The sequence below is a fragment of the Aulonocara sp. 'chitande type north' Nkhata Bay genome, linkage group LG20 (genome assembly GCF_057382095.1).
Source record: "Aulonocara sp. 'chitande type north' Nkhata Bay isolate Kocher_YH1m ecotype deep benthic linkage group LG20, A_spYH_male_GT1.1, whole genome shotgun sequence".
In the NCBI taxonomy this organism is placed as follows: Eukaryota; Metazoa; Chordata; class Actinopteri; order Cichliformes; family Cichlidae; genus Aulonocara; species Aulonocara sp. 'chitande type north' Nkhata Bay.
Window position 1 is genome coordinate 8,928,418 of NC_141363.1, and position 19,082 is coordinate 8,947,499.

Here is a 19,082-nt window from a genome sequence, read left to right on the forward strand (position 1 = left end):
GTGTTGTCTCCACGGCAGCTGGATCTGTATTGATGATGATCAGAGCGAGCTGTCCCGGTGTATGGTGTACAAGATTTTTATAACAACAGTAGTAGTAGTAGTAAACGCCATGTTCGAAAGCAAAGACCTTCTTTTTGGATTCTGAGTAACCACACGGGGTCTTTGCTTTACCTTACCCTGTATGTATCCATATATATGTATATATTACAAGGACATCCGTTTCACCCCTTAAAGCGTTCCCAAAGGCAATTCATGTGAATTTGCAACACAAGTACAGGAAAGTGTTTGAAAATTCTTACAATGCATGTTCATTTGAAATTTTTTCTTTGATTAAATGAGGCAGTTACCTTCTTGTTAACTTATATAGGTTTAAAAACATAAAAATCGACATCACCTGCTAATAGATTTTGGTCGTTTGGTGTTATGTAATTGGAGCATACGTTCTCCATATGATCTCTCTTCACACGCTCTAATCTGTGCTGCTTCTTACATGTGGATTTTTTTTTTGAGTAAGTTATAAAGGGGGCAGATTTTCTTCCATTGAGCACCTGTTGTCCGCTTGGACACTTTTGGTTTTGAAGCAGCTTGGTACTTTTTAAGTCCACTTAACACAATGTATTACTTGATAGTTTTTGAATCCCCCACTTTTTCTACCACATATGGTCATTTCTGGATTATCCCCATAAACAAATGTCTGCTAGCACATGTAAGACTGAGATCTGTCTCAGTAACAGACATATTTTTACAGTGGAGTTTATGTTTTAATGCTGAAATATCTGCTGTCTGATATATCCTCCTAAGCCCCAGGAAGGATTTAGCAAAAGGATTGAGAATTTGGCAAGAAACTGTAATAAAATTAGAATCCCTCCTTCTCCCTCTTAAAAAAATCCCTACAAGTCTGGAGTAGGTATGTTATTATTGATTTCTAAAGAAATAAAGCCCCAGAAACCATTCCTCTCGTGCCTTAAGAGGCTTCGCAACTTCAAGGAGCGGATATGAAATAAATCCAATTACCGAGCTGTCAATCAGGCCGCTAATTAGTACGACTCCAGCACACTAAGTGGTATCAAAGCTGGAAACTCAAAATAGAGGCGACAAGAGGGAGAGACACACACACAAACACAAATTCACAAAACAAGCAATTCTTAGCTGAAAACATAACTACCGCAAATAAACCCCACATCTCAGACGCTTTCTCATACAACCTCCAGACAAGCTGCTGCTATTTCTGGATCGCCACAGACGAGCAACAGCAGCTTGAGGGAGGAGGAGGAGGAGGAGAAAGGGGAAGGTGGGGGGGTAGAAGAAGATGAAGAAGCGAGCATCCGTGCATCCGAGCCGGGACCCTGCAGGTTCTTCTTCTGACTCAGTACCCGCGTTCCCTGTGTCCTCTCGGGCTGCTGCTGCTGCTGTGGCGTCTTCTGAGCTGTGATTCGAGCAAACAGTGTCCGGCTTCAAACAGGTGGGCTCCGGGGTCGCGCTTGGGCTTCTCTTCGAGGGCCTGAAGAATTGTCCAAAAGAATAGTTGTTCCCTGCTCCCGTCCTCTCGTCCTCAAAGAGATAGGGTCAGTGATGCTGCCGCTGCCACCGGTGGATATGTGGAGTTTGACCGCCCCTTTACGCATCTGTGCGTATTTTCATTCAGCGGCAGAGGCAAACAGACGGAGAGAGAGCAGGGAGAGAGAGAGTGAGAGGGGAGGGAGGGAGGTGTGGTGGAAAAGGACAGTAGTAGGAGGAGGGGGTGAGGTAACAAAAGCCCACAAGTGAGGAGGAGCTAACAAAAAAAAGAGGGATTGTGGGGGGAAAGCGAGGAGGAGGCATCATCATACCTGAACAGGAGACCTCCCTCTGTTTATGTGTGTGTGTGTGCGCATGTCTGTGTGTGTGAGTGTGTCTGTCTGCAACAGAGAGGGTGCGAGGGAGGGGAGGCTTATGTCGCCTCAGTGACGCGCAGTGTTAATAAAAGCCAGGCAGAGGGGCTGAATAGGGCTCTTTTCTGTCTCATTCAAATACTGCCAGAAAGCACTTTCATTCTGCTGATAAAGTAGAGTGTGTGTGTGTGCGTGCGTGTGTGCTGGAGCAAGAGAATGTGTGAATATGTGGGTTTGCATCTCCGTGTGTTTGCCCTCTCTCTCTCCCTCTACCTCTTTCACTGCCATTTACACTGCGAACAGCCAGACAAACAGACAGATGAGTGTACAGCCCAACTGACGCCTGATAAACACAAGCCCCCCAAAGTTAGACTTCACATGGAAGATATATCTCTATCTATCTATATATATCTATATCTATATATATCTATATCTATATATCTATATCTATCTATCTGTAAGGCAAAAGATGAGGGAAGAGACACATTACTGAGCAGACAGGGAGAGACCGATCAGCAAAGAAGGAGTCCTTGGCACCTGCTTTCCTTAAATTAAGTGGGAAGCGAAAGGGAAGAAAATTAGTATGTCTACAGACGAGACACATTTAGAGAATAAAAAACAAAAAAACAGGGCAATAAAGGTCAAGAAGAAACGAAAAAGAAAGAAAAAAGAACTGGGGGAACACTGTGCGGGGATAAAGTAGAAATACTTGCTCTCGACCTCTTCCCTCCTCCTCCTCCTCCTGTTCTCAGGGACTCGGCTGGAGTCGCATTCCAACGCGTCGCTCTCAATCCCTGTTACTCCCGGCAACACAGTTCCTTGATCTGGTCCCACGTCATGCCGGGCAGAGGAGGAGGAGGAGGAGGAGGAAGAGGGAGTAGGACGTGAAGGTGGGTGCCTCAGAGAGGGAGGGTAAGACAGGATGGATGAGAAAATGAGTGTACGCAATGGGAGGAAGAAAAGGAGGAAGATGAAGAAAGACACAAGAGAAAAGCAAAGAGAGGAGAAGGTAAAGGAAGAAAAGAAGGAGAAGAAGGAAACAAATGAAGGGGCTGGGGGTGTTAGGGATAGTCACAGATGAAGGAAAAGGTGTGAGGAAGCAAAAGAGGTGGCAGAGGATATGAGAAGAGGACAGAAGAAAAAAAGAAGTAGAGATAAGATCAAAAATTAAAGCGAAATGGGAGCTGGTGAGAGGAGTCAGTCGGACAGGTGAGAAAAAATAGGAGCAAGTAAAAAAGAAACATTACCACCCTCCCCATGGCATTCCTTCCTAATTCTGAAATTAAAAAGGACAATCACTGTTAAGGCTCATTTGCTCCTCTTGAGGCCATTAAAGTCAGATGGGTTTGCTCTGGGCTGCCTGCTTTATTAAGGTTCAATAAACTCGTGTTAAGGAGAAGCGAAAAGTGGAGACAAGGGTAGAGTAATAAAGAAGACGGAGCGGTGACACGAGCGCACATGGCTGACGTAACATCTGGAAAGTTGTGGCGTTAGTTTTAAAATGCTTGCACCAGCAGACAGGTGGGATCCTGCCCCATCAAAATCACACGTAAAGTTCACACGGTTCAAGGCAGCTCTAATCCTTTTATTTTTTAAACTTTTTTGGACACTGTCTGGCAGAATATTGTGCTTTGGTTGAATACCCAAGACGAAAAGATGACTTAATCGCTTTTTAAACCACTTTGAAAATGTTTTGAAGCACATAGATCACAGCACAGCTGCCCGACAGCTAAAAGCGTGCTAATATATACAGTATCATTTAATAAACGAGCTCTAGAATAGGGTTTGTGGCCACTGGACGGCAGTGGAAATAAGCTGTGCGTGCAACACTGACAGTTAATCACTTTTTAAAAATGCGGACTCGTTGCAAACAGTTGCTGGTTGCACATCCGGCAAATGGGGAGGAACATCGTCTTTCATCCATCTCATTTACCAGGAAGGCTGGTCTAAAAAATGGGAACGCTGCAGTGCAGTTTGGCAACCCTGAAAACTAAATCCACAAAAACATGACCTAAACCAAAACAAAACAACTAGCTGAAAGACACTAAAAGGGGCAGTATTTAGCCCAGTTGGACACAAGCAGTCGAGTGATTATTAATGTCAACCCATGGAGGCTCTGACCCTCTCATAGCTGTGGAGCCGTAACCTGTGAAGCAGACCAGCAAGACGCCATGCTATTACAGTGACCTGAACGTAGCAGTAACACATCAAGACATGCAACAGTTCTCTGAGAAGGGTGGGAAAGACAACTGTGAGCTAGAAAGCTCTGAGGTAAACAAAGCAAGTGTCAAAGCCTTTAGGAGGAAAGGACCAGAAATGCACACTTTTGCTAGAGCTCAAGGATACACACCAAGGATGTGTTTTGGTGGGAGTAAAGACACCTGTTGTTTCTTTTAAGGCGGCATCTTTAAAATAACAATACAGACTGCAGCGGCTTTAAAAACAGACTTCATAGAAATACCAATTTCCACATGGCAGTCTAAGAAGCAAGGGCTTGCTCGTAGGGGTCTATGGGCTGGCTCGCCACGCGTCACAGAGAGTTAGTCTTTTTTTCTGTCCAAAGACTGCCAACAATCCTTTAAGCAGGGCAGAAGAAGCAAGCAGGAAAATCACCCGCAGATGAAAATGTGAAGATTGGCGGTACGTTTGACCTGCTGTGCCCCAAACACGAAAACATATAGGTCTCTTAAAAATAGCATTACATGGAAGTAAGTCTGCTTTAATGGTTAATAATCTGGCACAAAGACATGACAACATGAAAATGTCCCCAAAGATGTGCCCTGATTACACGTTAAGCAGGAATCAAAAGCAACTAATCTCATGCATTCAGGTAGACCAGTTGTTTTTGGTGGAAGTAAATACGAGATTGTGTGAAAGTGTCCATCTGCAGTGAAACACTCTGCACATAAGTAGATGTGAACCATAATGAGACCAATTTTGGGCTGCACAATGGCCACAATGGGCAGACTATTCAGCAGTAATGGCTGCTGCGTGCTTCTTCCGAGGATCCTAAAATAGTAAACCATCTATCCAACACGCCAGGAAGGGTTATAGCAAACAGGATTATTGCAAATGGTATTATTGATCCACGGGCGTGTGTGTGTGTGTGTGTGTGTGTGTGGGGGGGGGGGGGGGGGGGGGGTGTGTGGATTATACAAGGGGTGGACTAAGGTTAAAGGGCAACTCATCTGGCTTTTCACTCATTTATCTTTATCGTGATTACGCCACAAACAGTGACGGGTATTCAGGCATTTGCTAGAAATCGTTTCTTTTCTCAGCTTAAAAGCTTTAAAAAAAAAGAGCAGAGAAATTACAAAAGAGTAAATCCTCAGAGAAAAAGGAGCAGAGTAAAAAAAAAAAAAACCCGGGGAAGCAGGTGTGACAGGAGAATCAGATTCCTCCTGTTGACGACAACCAGTCAGCTCCAAATGTCAAATGATGTCACTATCCAGTTCTCATTTTAAACCTCAAACACTTGCATTGGTTCGTGCATCTTAAGGAGCCGTGTAAATACCAACGTTATCTCAAATAAAATGATAACTTCAGACGTATGCAGACCTGAATTGGTGAGCACGCTTTTTAAACTTCACAGCTGCTCAGAAATATTCATGCATGCTTCACCAAGAGTGTATTCTGTATCACTGAAAGGCCACAGACAGACTTCTCTCACATTTTGACCATCTTTTCAGAGCAGTAATGGACACCTTAAAGTGGCCTCTGCTTGGATTCATCACAACAAATAGCTCAGTCGCCCCTTCATAGATCAAGTGCAAATTGAAGAAACCGTCAGAGATAAGAGATGAGGGACTATAACAGTCCACTGATATTCAGGGGAGTCCATTATGATCATTTGTAGCGTCAAACAGGCAGTTTGTAGTGATAACATTTACCGTTTTGCTACGGGCTATTCACAGCATCACTAATTTAAGCTTTCACAGCTGAAGTCCTAAGGCCTGTAGTTCAGGATACCCCAGGTATCTTTTTGTTGTCTGGCTTCACTAAGCCTAATAACTGCAATGGCTCTTGGCAGTAGATATCAACTCAATGAGTCAACTGAGGTTTTCTGAAATAACTAAGATGTGAAAAAGGGCTATGTTTGCTGCATGTGACCAATCACAAACGTGCACGTCTAGCTTTAGAGCAGCATATGTCACAAATGAAATGCATAATCCAGGCCCAAAGCAAAGAAAAAAAGGTAGGAAAAAAGTCAGGAAGTAAAGCTGTCAAAAACTGCTCCGTCACTAAGATACAAGTACATGTGAATATAATTACAGCTGTGTTTCCATTAAATTCCTGTGCTTGGATGTGTTCTGATGTCACAGTTTTTCTGACGTGGTTTTAATTTCATTCATCTTGCTGCATGCATGGTAGTGTTAGCAGGTAGAGAACAAGTATACAGTACTGTGCAAAGATCCTGACCCCTCCCTCATGTGCAAAGACAAAAACAGAGTTTGTTCAATTCTAACAAGTTTTACAGTCTATAATTGGTCAACTGAAGGGCTAGATGCTTCTCTCAGGACCTGCCACTTCTTCTTTGTCCTCAAATTTTTTGAAGACACACTGCACACCACACTGAGATATTGCTCTTTATGAATCACTTTTTTGGTGCAAAAATATAATTCTATGCTTGTTAAACTGCGTTATGTTTGGCTTTTTTTAAAATAGATTCAACAAAAGAAATGAGGAAAAAATTCGACATTTTGTAATAGGCTGTTAGTAACAAAGTGCCTGAAGACACAATTTAAAACTGATTGAGCTGCCTCTTATGTGTACACATAACATTAGTTTGTGCCTTTAGTTAATTTTATAAAAAATTATTTGAAAGACCTTCATAAAGTCTGGCGAACTGTCGCTGAAGAAGAAAAGAGGGGTCACTCACGATTTTTGCAAAGAACTCTAAAAGCACAATTTTAACCATTAGGTAAGCATCATCTTATGGTATCAACAGAAACTTTTAGCAGTTGACAAAGAAAAAGAGTCTCCTCCATCTCTCATTTTTAGACGGTAAAGAAAAGTCAAAGTATTTAAACAGCCTCAAATTTTTCCTTTGTATTCGAGGCATCTAGTGTCCTTTGTGTGTGTGTGTGTGTGTGTGTGTGTTGTGTGAGTTTCTGGGCATTATTTTGTCATAGAAACCAAGACGGAGCAGCCTTTCCACTAACAGACTGGGTTGTTAGCAACACCAGCACATAAGTCTGACTGGGGGACGGAAAAAAAAAACAGAAACAAGGAAAATCCCAGGAAGTAGGTCACAGATACACATCACAACACAAGCTGCCTAAATCTAAAGGAGACACGTGAAAATTCTGGGGTTTAGCAGCAGTGCTAACATGAGGATGCTCAAGTGAAACTGAGGATGATGCAGGACTTGGTCACAAACCAAAGTACTACCAACAAATCATAATGCTGATCAATTATATTACTGAATCAAAAGATGATTTTACATCTGCTTAAAATTTACCGAGACATTCCACTCAAAACTAAAAACCACTCACGTATGTGATGGTCAGCAACTCAACCACTTCATGGCTGATTTGCTGTCATTTCCAATCGCTTCCACTTTGTTATAATACCACTAACAGTTGACTTTGGCATATTTAGAAGTGACGAAATTGGTGGCATCCTATCATGGCACCACTCTGGAGTTCACTGAGCTCCTGAGAGTGACTCATTCTTTTTGCATGCCTAGTTGCTCGATTTGATACACCTGAGGCCACGGAAGTAATTGGAACTCCAGAATTCAAAGATTTGGATAGATGAGTGAATATTTTTGCTAATATAATGTATATTGCATGTATATGTCTCTAAACAAAAGTTGGACACACACATCCATGAAGGAAACATAAAACATAAAAAACAACTATACTAGCCTGAGGGCTGTGTTTCATTGTTAATATGCATTTGCAGATGATGCGACAAGCAGCAACAAAACATAGCTGGGCTCTACAGCTGTGATCAAACACAAAGCCATCAACTGGGGAATTTCAGAGTTTCAGTTTCTCAGCGTCTGCAAAGGAAAACACCCTCTTGTCTTACCAGAGTTGAACAATAATATTTTATGGAGTATAGATTTTTCTCGGTAAGTAGTCCTGCAAAAGTCTTCCTAGCGAGAGTCTGCTCACCTCATTAGAAGGGTGTATTTTGAAGACGCTAACTAAGATGGTGTTATTTTAACCTTCCCCTCAATGCCCTTATCTAACAGGTGAGGTTATGAACTGAGAATAAACACCTTTAGGTGGTGAGGCTGCGTGCTTTCATATATTACTTTCACATCTACTGTTGCAAAAGATCATTAGTGGAAGAGCAGAATAATGCAAAGAAAAAAACACAGTGAAGAAAAAATAAAAGGATGCATCCTTTGATCACAGCTTTAGGCTTTTGATCCTTTGGAGAGAGAAAAAAAAGAACTTGGAGAATTAGGTTTTAACGTTCCTCACAAACTCTGGGTGCTTCTGCGTGACTGCGTGCTCTGTAATTATACACAAAACATTAGTGGGGTAAAAGAAGGTAAGGCGGAGAGGAGGAGAAGTGAGAAAAGACTGAAATAGGTAATAGAGGGGGGGAAACAGGACAGAAAATGAATAGTGCAAGGCAGAATTGAACACAACAGAAGAGAATAAACTGCAATAGAAAAACATGAAATATGAATAGGCCCTTGATGATATTCCCACTCTATCTGCCTGTCAGTGGGACTTCATTGATATTCAGGGGAGAGCTCCCCTTCCAGAAGCACATATCAAAAGGCAGTGTTATGATCAATAAACATGCCATGGGAATCAAAGCTTTTTTCTTTGATAGCATTGGTCATTTGCCCAGAAACTGTTTGGAAGTGGGAGCCGGCTTTGAAGGCAGTGGGGTATGAGTCATTGGTTACATTTACAAGAGAGCAGAAAATCAGATTTTTAACCTTTTGTGGGTCAGCTGAGCCGGTGATCCTCTCGTCGCTGTCTCAACAGCAGAGAATCAGATGCCAGGAAGTCTCATCTCTGCTTACACAGCCTTGAAAAGAACAGCCGTAAAAAAAGAAAGTTGGGATTGACTGTAAAAAATGTCCATAAACAGCTTCTACCCTTCGGCGTTTTGATTGATAATACTGCAGTAATAACAAATTGTGTGACATTTCTAAGTTAACCTGTGGGTTTAGGATTGATAGAATGTTTGGAACTGCATGAAAATTATGTATATAAAATCTGTGAGGAAATACTGCACAGTGGAACCATTTCCCGAACTTGTGCTGTGTCATTCCCAGGAAAAAAAATAATCATTTTTTGAAACGTTTTATCAGGATTTGGGGGTCCAAAGACTCATGAAATTAATCTCACTGACACGTAACATCACATTTTTGATTAAAGAAAGATATTGGGTTAAATGCTCAGTACGGCAAGAAAATCAACTTCCACAGACTTCCAAATGTCCTTGAGACATCACTCTGAACATGTAGCCTGTCTCGTTTTCTGTAACCCAGCGGCATCGCTCTAGGGGGTGACAATATCTGTCCGTCAGTCCACCAATGTGGTTCTGACTGAAATAGCTAATGAATGCTGGATGGATGTCCTGAATGATCTAGATCTGCAATAAGATAACGGTTAGTTGTAACAACAAAGAGTGATGGGAATTTATGTGCAGCTCAGTAAAGCCACTACAGTCAGTGCAAAACTGTTATTTCCTTGCATATACGAAAAGCTAAAGACAGCGAGCAGAAGAAAGACCCTCCCTGGAGAACACACAGGGCATCAGTGACAACAGATATGACACAATTACATCAAATAAATAAGAGGAGTGGGGGTGAAAGTGGGTTGCAAAGGGCCTTGCAGCTGGGGTGTAACTGTAATAAGGCTTCAGCAGTTTCTAGATTAAATTTCTTTTTCAAATCCGTGAGCATCTGCATGGACTTTGAATGTAAGTAGTTCATGTGGATTTCTGTTAAATGTGAATTTCAGTTTACTGAAAACTGCTGACACATCCAAAGATTCAAGATTCAGAACAAATTTTTGGTTTCCACTGATTAATCGCCATATAATGACAGACAGACTGGACACAATTACCACCTTGACCTTGTTCAGACTGGTAACAGACTTTGCTCTATCCAGTTTATAAGTTGATCCAGTTTTAAAGTTGGTCTGAAGGTGACATCTGACTGTGGGTAGTTGCAGACCTATCAAATGGAACAAGATCACAAGTTCACTACACACGGTCGCAATAACTTTGGTTATGTAGTGGCCTCCGAGCACTCTTTTCTGTAGTCTTACTGTGGTATAAAAGCATAAAGGAACCTTTTGTAGCACATTTGATGACATTCCACCTTAGCAAACCAAGAGCTGACCATGAAACGGAGATCAAGGCACTAAATTACTCTCAGTGCAACTTCACAATGCTTTGTTATGCTGTTCAAGCTGCTATTATCAAGACTTTCACGCACAAAGCCGACCTGAACCTGGAGTTAGAAGAGCCAAAATCTCTCCACAGAAGAATGTGCATTAACACATTTGCTAGACATAAAAGTTTGAGATTCATTGAAATGCTTTACATCAAAATTTGGGTTCTTAGCAGCCTACTGTTTTCTTTGATTGATGCCCAAGTCTGAGCACATTTCAGTTTGAGTGCCTTTGAGTGTCCAGCTTCACTTCAAGCTGAGTAATTTTAAATTTAACTCTGACAAGCCTGTAGAAGTTGGAGGCAGTCCTGAAAATATCGAAGATTTATAATCAGGAAAAACTCTGCAGCCACAGAGCGTGCAAAGAGAGGTCAAAACATTTACTGAGGAGGTATTCTGAGCACTTTTAGTTTATACAAAACTTCAATCATCCCCGAGGACGTCAAGTTAGAAAAGCAATGGGGCTTCCTGCAGGTTGTTTAGTATCAGTGCAGGTCTACGTGTCTGTGTGTTGGCATCAGATTGTGATTCTGAGAGTGTAATGAAATTAATTAAAACAAATGACTACCTCCAAAGTAGATCAGCACCTGTGCTTTGAGAAATTGTTGTCAGCGATGTGGTTAATACCTGACTTCTAGTTAATGAGCTAAAAGATGCAAAACCACAGGAATCACCCTGCATTACACCTACTCCATTTCCTGTCATTAACATAGACTAGGCCACAATATCAGGAAACAGAGCAAACTACTGCAGACATCCATCTCTCCAAAGAGTTTCGCCATCTTTTCCTCAAAGGATTCTCAGAGGTTCGCACATCAGATCTGATCAATAATTAAACAGTAAATGTTTCTTTTCAGTTACGCTTGTAGTTCATCATCTCATCCTTATGATCAGTTAAAGCTCAAAGTAAGTAAATAAGTAAGTCTATGGATGAGTCTGTACTGTATACACTTCACAACTCAGCTTTGTAGTCTCCTTGTACTTCTCTGCTTCTTTCATGCACAACTTTCACTCAAACAAGAAAAATCAAAGATCAAAACTACTTTTTTTTAAAAAAAACACTCTGCTCAGCCTTATTAAAGATGTCTTATTAAAGTCGGCTTCTGAAGAGGCGATCAGTCCCACAGTCTGCCCGCTGCTCATCACACTTCTATTACCACCGCAGCCAAATGTTGCTGCAATTACTATCGCTGTCATGGCTAACACAAGTGGCACAATCCTGGTGATTAGAGTCAGGTTTTCACACACTCTCATGGAAATGCAGATACACACACACAGTTGGTAGCAGTACTTGGCTTAGCGGACGCTCCATCGATGTGCTCCACTCAGCCACCTGCTGCCGTCTCCGTACCTTCGTTTCAGGCTGGAAGATAACAGTGCCGGAGACATTAGACATTAGTCATTAATTGAGCTTAATCGTCTCATTGTTAAATTGTCTGAAACCAACCTAATGATTATGCCAAGCTCAAGAGCACTAAACACCTGGCTGCTATAAACCTGAAGCCAAGAGTTTCTTAATCTAAGGGAGGGGACTAGAAATGGGTCACAGGCTCTCCTCTGCCTGGTCCATGTGTGGTGAGAGCAGGTAACTTTTAATGAGCCAGCGACAAGGCTGAAGTTGAATTCGCAGTTTAAAACTTTACAAACACATATTCATAGTTAATGGAAGGTTAGTGAGAGTGTGCTACGGTCCTCAAATTTGATACAGATGACACTCGTGCAAAGTTCTGGTCATTTAAACCCAGTTGAGATTTAAAACTTGAGCTCAACTTGGCTAAAATCAGAATTAGGAGTAGGATTAATGAAACTATAAAACTGCTGTAATTTTCCTCACGGCCACAGTAACACAAAGACATATGACCATGTGTGCCTGGAGCAAAACTCCAATTACTACAGCTGTGACATTGTTGCTTGGCAGGACAGTGACAGATGTCACAGATGAGAGTGTGCACATACATTAATGCACGTTTTCCCCGTGTCAGCCGGACGGCCACTGATTCTGCAAGCTGAAATGCGACCAGTGATAGTAGATTGGATGAACGGCCATGTGGATGGAGTGAGGGGGGCAATGCAAGGAGGGATGCATGTGACTGAGTGATGGTGGGGAGGGTTATGGAGGGTTATTGGGTGGACGACTGCCCACCCTTTGTGCTCCAAATCCGGGGAAATCTGCTAGCCATTGTGGCTCTCTGCTTGTTCACCAGCCAGAAAGCTGAGAGCGGGGATTTCAGCTCCACAGAGCCGATGACTAGCAGGCTTTTTTTTTTTTTTTTTTTTTTTAATCATCCTCTGTGGGTTTCTCACTTGCTCTTTTATGCTCTCTGCCCTTCTTTTTCTTTCTTTTTTTTTTTTAACTGTCTGCCTGCTTTGTTCTGGATACAGTGCATAGTCAGCCCCAGCCAGCTAAAGTATAATCTGTGAGTGACTGAGGTTAGTGATCTGGGTTTTTCAGCGTAATTTAGGTTTTTGGTGCATTATTTGGTGATAGTTTATGCCAGGCAGTATAGTGCCATGTTTTTACATTTGCCCCTGTTTAACCAGCAACACAGAAACAGCCTGTGTGCATTTAGACCAGGCTATTTTTATTGTGTAAAAAAATCCAGGCTCATCCTCTTAGTACCTGCACAGCATTCTTCTCCCCAAAATTCAGCATGGAGAAGCCTCTAAAACACTGTGAGTGTCAGATGTAAGGCGTGTCGCAGCTCAAAACAATATAAATAAAGTTCTTCAGGGTGATCATATAGAAGAATAGAGGCCTTCGCTAAGAATATATATTATACATATGTAAATTAATTTCTAAATTCCAATTTTTATACCTCCTTAACAATATTTGAAAGCTCTGATCTTTATTTTAAAATGTTGGGGAGGGTCACAAGCTATTGCACTCCTAATGAGCCAGTTGATGGTCTGCATGATAGTCTGATATGGGAGTTGCCAGCAGCAGAAAATCACTACAGAGTGTGGTAGAGGCGGCAGAGAGCATCATTACCAAGAGCTTTCCTGCCATTAAGAATCTCCACCTCCAGCAGAGCCTGTGTAAGCCCTCCACCTGACACCTGACTGCTGCCACAACTGTTAGATTTGTCATGTACAATAATGTCACACACATCCCCCTTACCCCATCTATACTGTAAATTCAAGAATATCTATTTATTAATCCCTTATCTTTATATTTCTTAGAGGATGTTTATGAATGCCCCACGTCTGTATAAATAGGAGGGTTACATCAGGGAGGGCATCTGGTGTAAATCTGTGCCAAACCAAACATGCAGATCAATCTGCTGGAGTGACCACTTGGGAAATAAAGGAGCAGCCAGAATTACCTTCTAGTTTTTAAATAACTTACCCATCTGGATTTGCTTCAGTCTACACAGCCTGTGTTTGTGGTGTTGCTGGAACTTTGGAGCAATATGTTTTGCTCCCGAGGCAAAGAAGTGCTTTAGTTTTGGTGTGTTTTAGGACTCCACATTCTCAAATCATCCACATCTTGGTTCCAAAAACATACCTGGCAGTGCCCACAATGGGTAGGAGTATCGAAAATGAGGAGTTAAAAACCAGAAGATGATGGCAAGGTGGCTACATCCATCTTTTGTATACAGTCTGTGGCTACATCCATCTATAAATTGTTTTCTTTGTAAAAAAAAAAAAAAAAGCTGACCATAAATAACAGGTCAGATCCGACATGAAACAGTCTTTAATTCGCCTGGAGTAGGCATCATGCGGGCTCCCCCCTTCCTGCCTGCTCGGTGCAGGCAGCACCCTCACATCACCATTCAGAGTACTTTAAGAAGTCAGGAGCAGGTGACGGAGACTACCACTGCGTGCTACACGTCATACAACCTGATTTTCCACACACTTTCTATAACTCGTGTTTAAATAACTCAAGAAAAGCAAAAGTAATTTCATTATTTATCAGTCTAGATTGTACCCACTGATTTATCAAATCACTCTCACGGATTGACAACAGCCAATTGTGCAACTGCCTAATGCATCAGAAGCACATCTATATAAGCATACATACACTTTAGTCAATTGAGTAAATAATTATGCTAAAATTAGAAAAAGACTTGCGCTCAAGTCGAAAACAAGCAGATGACAAGTCTATCGTTTAGGTTCACTTCAAGTGGAGTTTAAGTTTAACACTTAAAAGCTTGTAGCTTGTGCAAAGATAATAGAGTTTGTGCAGTCAGAGGTCAAAATATTTACTCATGTGGGACTCAAAGCATTTCTGGCTCTGCATGACAGACATGTGGGGAATAATCAGTTGTTAGTAATCGAGGAAAGCATCTCCGGGGGCAACGAGTTAGAAAACAAATGGGGCTTCTCGGTGGTTTTGTCACATCGGTGCAGATGTGTGTGCTTGCGCGTGCGGGTTTGGTTCCAGTCTCGTGCTGGGCTGTCGCGTCGCTCTGCTCCATTTCCTGCCTTGCTGCTCTGCGGCCTTTCACCGGCCCAGAGGAGGGGGGATGCGGACGTGAAGGGAGGTGCGATGGATGCCCATTCTGCCTAAAAAAGTAAAAGAGACGTAAAAGTGAAGCGGTGGTTCACCATGATGAGGAGAGGGAGGGGCAATTAGTAATTGTGGAGATTAAGGTCCATGAGTGCAGTCTTTAGGTGATGTTGCAATCAATTGACAAAATAGAGGCAGTTTAAGTTTAAGTGAGCCCAGCAAGACTGAAGGAGGGAGGTAAGGACAAAAGGAGAGAAGGTGCAGAGTGAGATTAGAAATCACTTTAGCAAATTTATATGACTGTGGGATTAGAGCAGTTCTCCAGTTTTAATGACCAAATATGTACAATAAGACCATCTATAGTATAGGGAGAGTGGGTGTTAGCAGGTGATAACATAGCTTGTTTAAAGCAGACATGCAAAACAAAGTAGGAAATAAAAGTGTGAGTATAACGCAGCAGAGAAAAGCAGCAAAGTAACAACATGAATTATCTATAAGATGTCAAAAGCATGAAAATAGTGAAGTTAATACAAATAAGGAGTGAAAAGCCCACAAGTTAGAGAGACAGAATCGATGAAATTCAATGAACAGGAAAGCAAACAGGCTGAACAAAAAAGTCTCAAACAGTGAATCTCAAAGTGAGTGTGGTAGGAATGAATTTAAAGAAAGACACTGTGAAGCAGCACGAGACGCAGAAGAAAAAAAAAATCAAGTGTAGCAGAGAGATGTGCATGCCGCTGAGGAGAGGGAGACAACAAGTGGTGATACATTACACATGGAGCTTTTAACTGGAAACCGAAGGAGCCTACGCAGCGCAGTGTAAAGAAAAAAAAGGTTAAAAATTGGAGGCATGAAAGACGCGAAGCTGAATGCGTGCATGTATGTGTGCATGTATGAGTGCATGTGTGTGTGTGAGATCCTGCATGAGCCGTGTGGAGTGTCGGCTGCATGGCTGAGCAATTTTTGTCCAGTTGACTGGTTGTGTGAGTGTGTACGGCAGGGGGTCCCAGGGAGAGCTTTGATCATTACCGAGTGTGACAGAAGTGTTCTGACAGAGAGGTAACCCCCCAACCCATCACACACACACACACACACGCACGCACTACCAGTAACAGCATCACCATGACCACCACTAATGTTACTCCTATACATGAGCAGAGATGCTGCGGTGAACCTAAACTGAGTTTATCACCCTTTTCGCTGATTGTTAATCCTGCTCTTTGAAAATGCGCTCAGTTAATAAAGTACAAGCTTTTTCATTAGAACTAAAATCATTAAAGAAATGTACTAATTTTCTTTGATCTGTCTGCACAGTCAAGTGTAACAATGGCTTTGCTTTTATAGACGAAAACATTTGAACACATACTGCTTACAAACTATGAGCGACGAGATGTGACCATAAAGTTAACCTCAAAAATGTCAAACAACTTACCTGATTGGGAAAATAAGCCTTTAAAGGCAGTCTCCTTGGCCAATCCTGCAAACTTCCAGCACAGCTGCTGTTTCTAGATTGGACAGTGAGTCCCATTTTCTTCCTGTTAGACTTTCAACTTTGGTTTATCCAAACTGCAGCCCCTCATAATTAATTTTATTATAAAGTTTGCCCAGTGAACTTTAGCAAATTTTGGCTTAAAGGAGAGGGCAGTCATCCTAAAAGGTAATGATGGAGTCATTTTCACTTCTTCTCTAATTACCAACAGCCCACTAAATTGGTTTTCGGCTTTATCTAGTGCACTAATTTTGTATCCATTATCCCTGTTAAACAGAAAAGCTCCTGTGTGTGGGGCCAAGCAACATCAGCAACACTGGGGTGTAGTGCTATGGCCACACTATGTAATGCCGTAGGGCCTAAAGGGACTTTTGCTAATAGTGGGTCACTAATAAACACAGGATTGCCTTCTTCCACTTGTCCAGATCAGGGTCATAGGGTGAAACTGCAGCCTATCCCAGCTGCTACAGAGCGAGGCTTCTGTCCAATAAAAAAAAAACTATTAATCAAATTCATGTGTGCTCTCTCTCTCTTTTTGGAATATAAAACACACTCAGCATAAAAACAGGCAGGTGGAGAGAGCGTCTGTGAGCATAACTCTATTTTTTCTGTTATATAATTTCAGCATGATATCCATATTTCATGCTTATACATCATTACAGTTATTATCTCTGTTAATATACTTTGTCAGATGTAATTCACAAACACACACACATGCATGAGGCTGGACAGTAACGTACCCATGTTGCACACACTTGTACAACAATACGCTATGTAAAAAACAAAATGCCCAGACTTCTCTCTTTCTAGCAACCTCCTCCAGCTCTTCTGGTTCTACCTGAGGGACTCCACCCAGTTGGACATGCCTGAAACACCTCATAGGTGTCTAGGAGGCAACCTAGTCAGATGCACCAAATTCGCTCTACTAGCCTCTTTTTAAGTGTGGAAGAGTAATAACTCTACTCTGAGTCCTTCCCAGATGACTGAGCTCTCTAACCAGTCTCTAAAGAAGAGTCCAGACACTTAAAAGGAAGCTCATTTCAGATCTTATTTGGGTAGGAACATAAATTGATCAGTAAATCGAAAGGCTTGCTTTCATACTCAGCTACAGCATCTGCAGTTCTGCAGACATCGCACGTATTGACACGTCCTTTGCTGAGAGCCTTGGCCTCGTACTTGGAGGTGCTAATTGTCATCCCAGTTGTTTCACACTCAGCTGCAAACCGCCCCATTGCATGCTGGAGGTCATCGCTCGATGAACCCAGTAAAACACAACTGATGTGTAACATGTACATTCGGATGGCACCACCAAAATCTTCATCTCTAATCACACCTATCACCACTCTGGCTTAACCGACCTTTCTTTCAACAGCTCAGAAACCCTACTCACCGCATATACAGTTTCTCATACACATATACAAGCAGATATACACATGCACATAGCTCTGCACTCTTTAATTGTACTGTAAAGAAAGGCAGAGATAGGAACTCGAGACCTAAACGAGCTCCGCATCTTGGCTGCACCTAGGTAACTGATTATGACTTAATCAGTAATAACCTGAGTTATTGTTAGCAGTACTTGCCAAGTTCTCGCTTCAGTTGGATAAGGATCGAATAGTCCTCAACAACAGACCCTATCCCCCATATTCTAAAAAAAAACTTCCAACAAGGGATGTCTGGTCTGGAAAACTCTCATGCATCCTCAAATACCCTCAAGAAGATAAAGAGCTGGTCTTGTGTTCCACAACCAAAACAAGATGAGGACGTTATTCTATTGGATCTGATGTCTGACTAATGGAGAGGATTTCCTCTCCAGTACTCCGGTGTTGACTTTCTCTGTGAAGGTGGAACACACCCTCCTGTCCTAAAAAGGTGGTCACCCCAACGTTAACACAATATTGCAGAGGTACATCATCCGGGACAGCCTCACAACAATTAAAGTCTTAAGTGACTCAGGGGCACCCCGTCCACCCCACACCAGAGCCCTGGCTATTGAAGTTTTTTTAACTACCTGCAGTGAGCTCAGCCATAGTTATGGATAAGTCCTCCCACTAGTCTTCAGACTCTGCTTCCTCCACAGAGGATGTGTCAGTGGGGTTCAGGAGACCCTCGAAGAATTCCTTCCACTGCATGACGTTATCCTCAGCTGAGGTCAGTAGCACTCCATCCCTACTGTATACAGCATGAGCAAGGGTGGTTCTCCCGATTCACTTCACTGCTGTCCGAAATCCTTGCTTCACGGCCTCATGGAACTCCTCCCACGCCTAAGTTTTGCTTCGACTACTGCAAAAGTAGCACAAGCTGTAGCTTGTATAACTCAGAAATATTGTTAAAGTAAAAATGAAAATCAAAGTGATGGCACAATTGAGTTTAAAGTTAAGAAACTCTTAAATGAGTTAAAAAATGTTCCCGCACTGCCTGAAGTGCCAGAATAATCATTTGCACAGTGTTGTTTACAGCTTGCTGTACAGTAACAGTGTTAACTGTATTAATTTTCATAGTTCAATAAAACTGCCCTCTGAAAAGGATCAAAAGTGACGATAAAGAGGATCAAATCATCAGACTCTGTGAAAATCCCAGCCCACACATGCTTTCACTCCAATAATAGAACATTAATTTCCCAATTTATTTTGTCTCTAGTTGCCAGCCTGCCAGTCCTTCAGGTGTTTTCATTGAGGTTCAGGTTTCTTAGACACTCTGTGAACTGGTAATTAGTTTCTCCTGGCGTTCAGTCCCATAGCTTCTGTGTGTGTGTGCACGCGCATGTGTGTGTGTGTGTGTGTGAGTCACATCCAGACAGAAATCAATTTCAGGCGGAGATCTATCAGCTTTTGTAGCCAGCGATCCAATCATCAAATAATGCATCTGATATCACGCTGTCGAGGTGGTCTGTTCAGG